The following is a 10,422-nucleotide window of genomic DNA, read 5'->3' as shown; positions in this document are numbered from 1 at the left end:
CATTGCATAAGAAAAAGAACTCAAATCTCACCAGTGGTCAAAACATATACTTAGGCACTTCCATCTTATTCAAGAAATCATTGATCAATGAGATGTGCAAATATACAGAGTACCAACAAATGACAACATCGTTGATCCACTGACAAAGCCTCTGGCACAGTAGAAGTATGATCGTCACACTAAGTCACCCGGTAATAGATATATGATCGATTGGTCTTATTTCTAGTAGGAGATTTTTAGATTATGCCCAAAGACCAATTATGATATGATTGTAACCACATACTCGTTTTATCTTATTTATTCGTATAAGCCATTGTCATTATTATTTCAATTTATTTTGCTATATATATAAATAAATAGAATTGTAATAAAGTCATAATAAAATATGATTATTCTTAAAAAGGTCATTAGCCAAGTATTATTGTGGGCTTGGACAACAATAATGCTTTGTAACATCCCGATTTTGGGCCTAGTCAGAACAGTGGTTTTGGGACCACAAATCCGATGAGGAAAATTTTATTTTTACTATATTTTTATGGCCTACAATTTCACGGAATGATTTCGTGAAAATTTCGTTCAAAAATTTCAACGTTTGGGCACTCAATTTAGTCAAAAGGACTAAATTGTAAAAAGTGAAAAAGTTGAGTTCTACATGTTAGAGGTGTCCAATTGTTATGAAATTTTAAATTGGAGGTCTTTATATGGTAATTAGACCATTGGTTCAGTTGTGGACAAAAATGGACATGAGATAAGTGAAATAGGAAATTTTTAAGTTAGGGGTATTTTGGTAATTTGGTAATTAAAATGAATTAAAAGGGAAAAAGAAGGCAAATTGTGCTCATCTTCTTCATTTGGCTGAAATCAGCAAGGGGGAAGCCATAGTTAGGGTTTTCAAGCTTCCAAGCTCCATAGTAAGTGATTTCAAGCCTCGTTTTTAATATTCTTTACGTTTTTGGAGTCCTGGTAACTTGATTTAGCTTATTCTAGCAATAATTTAACCTAGGATTTATATTTTGAAAAATACACATAGGTGAAATGTGTTTATTTTGATGTTTTATTGTAGAATATGAAGCTTTAAATTATGTTCAACAACTTTTGCTAAGTGATTTTAAGTGAAAACAAGTAAAACGACATAATCGGTAAAAATATCTAATGTTCATAAGTAAGTGTTAGAGTGAGAATTTGATGTTGCCATAGATGGGAAAATGTTCAGCATGTCATAAAACATAAGAATAATGGATGAAGTTTAATTTCCGAGCTTTGGGGCAAAAGTGCAATTATACAAAAGTTTAGGGGCAAAATCATAATTTTTCCAAAGTTCAAGTCAAGGATTATTTTAATGAATGTGAGTATTAGATAAGATAAATTTACTATTATAGATCAAGAAGAATGAAATCCGAGGTTAGACCGAGGAAAGAAAAAGGTTGAAGACTAAGTTGATAGATTTGGCCATATTTTGTACCGAGGTAAGTTTACGGTAAATAAATAAAATATTTCAATAATTATTATTAATGTTGATATTTTCCAGCAATTATGTATTTATTTCATGAAATTATTTAATGTTGACTCAAGTATGAGATGATAGAGAATCAGTGTTAAAAAGTCCCGTTGAAACATAAGGAATGTATTGGATACAAATGTCATGACATTTGGGTAAAGAGATCCCATGTAAGACCATGTCTGGGACATGGCATTAGCATCATTGAGGTTATGATAGGTCCCATGTAAGACCATGTCTGGGACATGGCGTTGGAAACGAGATGGGAGATCCCCCGTAAGACCATGTCTGGGACATGGCATGGGCACCGATATTGGAACTCCCATGTAAGACGATATTTGGGATATGACATTGGTAGTACAAGAAACATCCCATGTAAGACCATGTCTGGGACATGGCTTTGACATGTTATTATCAGAAAAGAGACCCAATTATCCTTATTATTCCAATGTGGCTCAACGGGCTAGTAAACAAATTATGTTCCATGAAAGTTCAAATAAAAGCATAAATAGCAAATTCAGGAGAGTTATAAGAGTTAAGAACATATTATGCTATCAATTGAGAACCAACATTTCAGCAAGAGGAGAGTAAGTTATAATCATGAGTTATCTAAGTAAACAAGTAAGTGAACGAGTAAGAGATTAAGTAAAGAGGAAATTAGAGATCATGACACTTGAATATTTGTTTGTGTTAAATGTTGTTATTTATTTGCTTATAAACTTACTAAGCTTTATGCTTACTTCCTTTATTTTTCTTCTTTTATAGTATTACAAGAAAATTTGGGAATCTTAAAGACGTAAGAGAGCGCTCACACTATCAACAACAACAACTCGGTATTTTATGATGATCAATGTTTGAGCTATGGCATGTATAGGGACATAGTGATTTTGAATGTATGTCCTTATGATATTGCTAAAGGATTATGTATAAATATGTGATAATGTTTAGCTATTAAAATGGCTAAGTAAGAATATGTTTGGCATTATGAATGCCTAGGTGATAGTTTATACCTAGAAATTAGGAAAGAGTAAAAAATTTGCAATGAAACAGTTTTGGGACAGCAGCAGTGACGTGACTTTGAAAAATCACCAAGGATAGTATGAAATGAATTAGAGAGTGAATGATATATAGAACTAAATCTTATTAATTCTATTTTCATAGAAAAATAACGTGTGAGTAAAAAGATTTTATATTCTGATATATTTAAATTTTGGTTAGACAAGGTCAGAATGGTTTTTGGAGTCCCCTATTCTGATTTTAAAAAATCAGTAAAAATTGTATAAAAATAATTATGAGTTATAATTTATATTTCTAGATTCCTTAGTGAGTCTATTTTCTATAAAAACAAGTGAGAACACCATATGAAAATCATTCGATGAGAAAATTGATTTTTAGTGAATAAAGGTCAGAACCGTCAGGCAGTGAAATAGGGGAGAATTTAATGAATAAACTGTACTAATTGGCTAAACCAAAAATTCTAAAAATTTTATGGTAAGATAATATATGAGTTTAGTTTCAGGGAAAATTTACGGATATAAATTTTGAGTTCAGTAACTTGAGTTATAATTAAATTAGTGACTGCTGTGTAGGTGCGCAACATTATGGTGAACAGTGAAATAAATTTTAAAAGCAAATTTTTATGCCCCGAACTAATAAGTTAAGTCAAGTAACGCCCCATGCTCAACTCTGACAACGGTCTCAGGTAAGGGCTGTTACATGCTTGGGACTAATGTGTAGTTGATTGATGACAAAGAATTGCCATTGACATAAAGTTGTTAAAATCAATGCATGAGCATGTGTTGGAGAACAACATATTGGACTGACTCGCTATGAGTATGTTTCTTGGATTATTATGTAATAGTCACAATATTACTCATAGTGATAACTATGTATATGATCCTTAGACTTGAGATCATCAGTGTCCCAACATCGTGAGTCGTATATTTTGATACAGTCAAAAATTCTACCATAATAGGTTGTACTATAAACACTGATGTTGGATATACCACAATACATGTAGTGGGATATGGTTCATCAGGAAAGGATTTGTCCCTCCTACATAATGGGAGCAATATCTTAGGTCTCTTGCTGGAGTGACACTAAAAATTGATCGTCATGCTCGAATAAGTTGATATGAGAGATCACACTTATTTGTTTATTATAGTCTGTTTACAAAATCAAGAAATATGATATTGGACTATACAAGTGTGACTATTCCATGACTTGTGTCCAATCTAGATATTAAGGATAAAAGGATATAATACATGAAAAGATTATCACGGTAAGGTTTTGTCGAATCACGACTTCTTCTAACTTGGGTGGCAATGATGTATTGCTAGATGTCACTCATTGTTTGTAATATAAGAAACGTTCTAGTATTACTACCAACGTTATAAGAGCCTACAGGGTCACATCCTATAGTTGAAATGAGTATAATCTAAATACATTTGGTATTGTATTTAGTTGTCACATGAATTAAATTAATTGTTGAATTAATTTAATTTGATAGTTAAACATTAAATACATTGTATGTACAAAATTTTTGTACAGAAATAGAGAACATAGATATAATTAATATATAAATTTGATTCATACAAAATATTAATTGTATATATTTTACCGAATTTATTAATATAAACAGTTATAGTAATCAATTTCAGTCAAAATATAAAAGACATGGAAATTAATATTCTTTTGGAAAGAATATAATTAATATATGAATTTAATTCATACAAAATATTAATTGTATATATTGTAAATTTAATTTATTAATATAAACAGTTATATTAATTAATTTTGGTCAAAATATAAAAGATATAGAAATTAATATTCTTTTGGAAATAATATAATTCATTTTTCTAATTTTCCATTTGTTTTCTCTATTAATAAGAGAATAATCCTATATTCTTTTGGAAAGAATATAATTCATTTTTTCTAACTTTCCATTTGCCTTCTCTATTAATAAGCGAATAATCCTAGTTTTCCTTTTTAATATATGATATCAAAGAGGATAAAATGATGATAATCCCTTAGTGTGTTAAGGTTACCAACTTAATAATTTAAAAGGTCTACAACCATTTTTAATTCTCTCTAAAAATTGCAAGAGAAAGTGGTTGTTTATTTTTTATGGGGTGGACTACGTAGAGGCCGAGACGTTTTCACTGTGATTTGGAATTGACATCAAAGCAACAGCATCCTTTCAACGTTTTCAGTAAGAAAGGATATATTTTCAACCCTATTTCAACCTGGTTCATTCCTCGTACATGGATCCTTGGTTGTGGATCATTGGAATATTTTTTCCACTGCACCACTGGGCGTACTGGTAGCACTACAGCAAAACAGGTTTTTAGCGGCATTTTTTTGGGCCTTTAAGCGCCGCTAAAACAATTTGCGGCGTAACGCCGCTATAGACACCGCTGCTAAATTTTGTCGCGTTTATGTAAAAAAAAGCCGCTATAGAACATGATCTTTAGCGGCGCTTTTCCCACAAACGCCGCTAAAGAACATGACCTTTAGCGACGCTTTTCCCACAAACGCCGCTAAAGAGCATGACCTTTAGCGGCGCTTTTACCACAAAAACCACTAAAAAATGACTTTTAGCGACGTTTTTCCCACAAACGCCGCTAAAGAACTTGATCTTTAGCGGCGCTTTTTCCACAAATGCCGCTAAACGTCATGAAAATAAAAAAAATTAAAATATTATAAAAACGCCACAAATCCATTCCTATCCCTTTACCTGCTTAAGCAAATCCTTTAGAAATGTAGTTATCAATGCATACATCACTCCATTCTTTGGTTAGAGATAGCAGCAAAAGTGGGATTCCACCAATTTAGAAATGTATAATATAATTTGAAGACTTATTAAAATGAAAATTCATGAACAAGAAGATAAATGTTTTTCACTATATCTCATGCAACAAGTCAAATTGCCTTTGATTACATAAGATTCCTTTGAAATTTAAAAAAAAATTTCAAACTAGTTCATATCAACTTGCTTAAGTTGTATGTATGAATTGCAGATCAACACCTTATTTAAACTTACAAATCTAGGAAAGCATAAAATGTAGTTCCATGAGCATGCATTTAAAGTAGCAAAAAAAATTATTGATTATAGTGACAGTCTAAGCTCTAAATCTAGCTCTTGCGTGTCACTTGATTCTGAATTCTGACTGCTTGATCCCAATGAGTTGCTGAGATGTTTCTTGCTCCTTGAATGTGAATCCTATAAGAATGTAAGGAACTAAAACAAGTTAAATTTTAAAACACAATCATCACATGGCACATAAACTAAAAAAAGGAAGGGACTTGTGTGTAGCAACCTCAACATGTAGGTTTAGTTCTGGTCATGTTTGGTTGTGCAAAATGTTGGGTGTCTAAGAAGCCACTGCTTGGCTGGGAATCACCATATCTGATGTTTGCCCTTTGATCGTATTCTCCAACCCCCATCTGTAATAATATATAATTGTAGTACTTGATTTCATTAATATAGTTATTGATGCATAAAGAAATGGGGGAGGTAACAATGGAAAGTAGCACTTTAACACTTCAATTTACAACATTAAAACACTTCAATTTGCAGCACTTTAACATCTCGATTAACAACATTTAAACACTTCAATTTACAACATTTAAACACTTCAATTTACAGCATTTAAACACTTCAATTTGTAGCATTTAACACTTCAATTTACATCATTTAAACACTTCAATTTGCAGCACTTTAACATCTCAATTAACAACATTTATACAACTCAATTACAGCGATAAAACATCTCAATTTCCAGCAACTAAACACTTCAATTTGCAACACTTAAACACTTCAATTTACAGCATTTAAACACTTCAATTTACAGATCCACCACCTTTTAGCATCATTTGCAAAACTATCATAAGTTTATATGCTCATAGCCGCAAACATATAATAGAACCTATAAAGCTAAAATATTAGAGACTGGCCTTCTTTTCCTTTTCCAAAATTTCTCTTATGGGACAAGGTAGTGCTGCCTCTTTGCTTGTCGTTGAACAGTTTTACTAGCAGATTTCTACTCCATCTGTGGAAACCTAATCTTTTTCATAACATCAGTCTTCCCCTCAGAACTTGCTCCTATGAGATGCACAATAATTCAACAAAGAGCTCGTTAAATTCACAAGATAGAAAATTTTAAAACACAATATTTGACAAAAAATGCAAACAAACTGATGAGGGAAAAAATTAGTCAAAAATAGGATACAAAGAACCTTCGAGTTTATAGCAGAAAATCAGATACTGCTTAAAATTTATTATAAGCAGTTTTACAAGGGTTCAATTGAAAATAGTAACAGAAAGACAACCAACAACTGCATAAATTTCTTATAAAATTTAGCAGAAAAGGTACCACTCTGGTTTTGAACATCAATCATATCACAATCAACAGCATTATCAGGTGGTCCCATACACTTATTGGCATCGCAAACCAGGCACTGGTTGGGCCTACTTGCTTGCTTGGACCATACAGCTGTACCACAGTGTAACAGCATGTGGTGCACCAGTGCACATGATATGCCCATGTTTCTTATAGCAAAGCAGCACAAAATTTTTGCAAAGTACAACATTTGATTATAGTCTCAATTTCTTAAACCAGATTCAATGGCCACATTAAATAACCTACTTTAGCCAAGGCTCTGGCAGAGCATCCTTCACAGAATGTGCAACTGCACTGAGGGGCTGTGAAACACTGCATATCTTGGAAGCAAAGTTACTTCCACCATAACATTGCTTTTTAATGAAGCATGAATGAAAGATTTTACAGTTGTTGAATGTGAAAAAAAAACTACGAAAGCTGCTCACATGCAGTCAACAAAGCAATTGGTATGACAGCATGCACAAAGTAGATCATAAACTCTAGCCCAAACGTAATAAAGACCTCCACAAAACTAATCCATTAGAGTGTAAAATTTCAAGATAAAATCATGATATGCTAGGCACAGTTAAGTCCATGTCATGATTTGAAGAAGAAGGTTGAAGGCGAGTTAAGTAGTCAAATGATTCATAGGTAGACAAAAATACAAAAATAGAAAACAAGAACCAGATATGCTGCAACCTTTTATAATAGAGGATAGATGTATTCTGAAATCAGATGACAATCATATTTTAACAATCAATTAAATAAACAATAATTACAAAATCTTCCAATAACACAATTAAGTCTTGTAGATGAAACTAATTCTTTTTCATGTCAATTATGGAATATTTCATCCTAACTTTTTAATCTTTACACAAGTAATATAATACCACAAACTCCGAATTCACAAACAGATCTCACTATTCCCATTAATGATGTATTAGACCTTGGCATCAGAGAGTTGCAACTGAATAGACTTGATTAAAGAGTCCTTTTCTGCAGCATCTTGCTTCAATTTACCAAGTTCAGCACGAACATCATTGATCTGGTTCTTTGAAAGCTCTGCTGATTTCAAAAGTTCATCTTTCTCTAGCAACTTCTTTTGAAGATCCTCCACTTGTTCCCTCAATGAAATTAACTCTTCATTCTCTTTTTCTGTTGCCAAAGCCTATGAGGAAAATATTGAGCAATCCTCACCATCTTGATTATTACTACCATTCTTGTCGACTTTATCTTTTTTCTTTCTCATTGGAATTGACTGAGTCCATTCCTCCCTTTCATATCGGTAACCTACGCGAATGAAAATAACAAAATTATAGCACATTTATGTAAAGAAAATTAACCATCTCAAAAATGAAAAGCTATGAAACTAAAATATGAGCATGAATTTGATAGTAAAAACAATTGCACATAAAAAATCATGTAAAACAAACCTTATTGGTGAGAATTCCTTTGATAATCCTTCAAAGCACTTCCATTGCATATTTGTTCAACACAAACTCAAATGTTGAACATCATAGATTTACACAAATGGAAGCATAACAAATTCATATCAAAACACCAATTTCAATAGGCTATGCCTAATTTCCAGTTTTTCATATTTGGAATGCAAAGGCATATATAATTTCAACTTAGATACAGGTATAACAGGGAGCAAATCTATCTAATTCACTAACAGTATAAGCTATTAAAAAAATAAAGCAAGTAATATATAATTCCACAAATTTTCAAGTAAACTCAACAAATTAAATTGAAACAAATGTATATATATTATAATCTCACATTTCTAGATAAGGATTCCCTCGTAGGGGTATTGGTGTATATCATCGAACCACGCCTTGTAAATGAACTACTTGGTTTCCTCACCTGATCGAATACAAGGTTAGTAAATAAATTAAAATTAAAAAGAAACCCATTACTAATTTCCCTATGTTGTTCACTAATTTCAAAAAATTAAGGCAAAGAAAAAAAAGTAAAATTAAGTAAGGAGATGAGAGGAGGAGATTACGATGAGGGATTGAACGAGAGGGGACCTAGTTTGAAGAAGAACGTTGAAGGCGAGTTCGTTGTTTCTTGTTTGGATCAGAGGAAAATGAGAAAGGAAGGAGGGATAGGGAGCGTGTTGAAAAGAGTAGACTTCCCAACATTGGGCAGTCCCACCTGCAAATGAACGAAAAAGAGATTCAAAAGAGGAAAAAGTTTAGCTTCGAGAAGTGAAATGAAATGAAATATATATGTAAGAAGAAAGTTACGATTCCGATCTTGATATGAGAAGAGAATCGACCGAGGATGGGCCTCTCCGCTGATGCTTCCTTGGATTTAGCTGCTTTGGGAGGCATTATTTTAGGGTTTCGCGCAGAGCTGAAGGAGTAATAGTGTGCTGAGGTGATTATTTTTAGGGGGAAAGATTAGGGGTTTGAGGGGGAAATCTAGGGATAAAACGGCGCCAATTTTTTTAAGTAAAAAGATTTTTTTGGGCGCAAAAAATTATTTCATTTTGATCAATACAATGCTATTTTGTTTTGTTAAAAATTCTTATTTTATCGATTAAAAATTATTAGTTGAGTGATTTTATAAAATATTTATTATTACTATTTTTATAAACTGAATTTTTATAATAATAAAACTAAGTACTCTCAAAATAAATATCGTATATTTTAATAAGAAAACAAATGATTAAATGATTGTAATTAATTATTAAGTTAGAATTATCCAATGTAAGTAATTAATCACTCACATATTAAATTTCTATTAAAGATTGAAACGTTAATCGTGATTTTGTATTATTCTTTTCCGATCTAATCTCCATTTTATTAGATATATTTCTTTCTAACTAAAATATAACTATTTTGCTAGATGTTTGATGTGGAATGATTTTAGTTTTTGTATTTCATTTTATTTGTTATAATTTGGTCTTATTCAAAATAGATAGTTACCTATCCATATCAATCATTGCTTTTTTTATCAATGTTTTTTTAAATCTAATATTTAAATATATCAAATGGTTTAGATTAAATATTTTTAAATATAAAAGTATTAATTAATTGTATAAAATTTCATCATTTAGCAAATCTAAAGTAAACCTTAAATCTTAAACCATTTAATATATATAATTTATCTATTATCTATTAAATAATTTAAACTATAATCATAATTTTAATATATTAAAATTAATATTATCTCTTTTACAATTATATAAGAAATTATTTAATATATAAATTAAAAAACACCAATTAATTTAAACTCTAAACTTTTAACCCCTATCTCTTAAACCTTAAATAATAAAATATAAACCTTAAACCCCAAACCCTTAACCCCTAACCCCTAAACCTTAAACCTTAAACTATAAACCATAATCCTAAACCATAAACCCCAACGCTTTTTGAAAAAAGCCGCTAATGTTCAATCTATAGCGGCGTTTTCTAAAAAACGCCGCTAATGCTTGATCTATAGCGATGATTTTCAAAAAGCGCCATTAATGCCACCAAAGCTCAACATAAAACGATGGCGTTGTGCTTAACTTTTTTGCATCGTTTTTTAGAA

At 31.3% G+C, this 10,422-nt stretch overlaps 1 pseudogene; it reads right to left on the bottom strand.

Moving 5' to 3' along the window:
* Positions 1 to 7,600: 7,600 nt before the first annotated feature.
* LOC105784142 (protein MICROTUBULE BINDING PROTEIN 2C-like) lies at positions 7,601 to 9,318 on the bottom strand (annotated as a pseudogene).
* Positions 9,319 to 10,422: the final 1,104 nt, after the last annotated feature.

This window comes from Gossypium raimondii, chromosome 13 (genome assembly GCF_025698545.1).
Source record: "Gossypium raimondii isolate GPD5lz chromosome 13, ASM2569854v1, whole genome shotgun sequence".
NCBI lineage: Eukaryota > Viridiplantae > Streptophyta > Magnoliopsida > Malvales > Malvaceae > Gossypium > Gossypium raimondii.
This window is presented reverse-complemented; position numbering and strand designations above follow the sequence as displayed.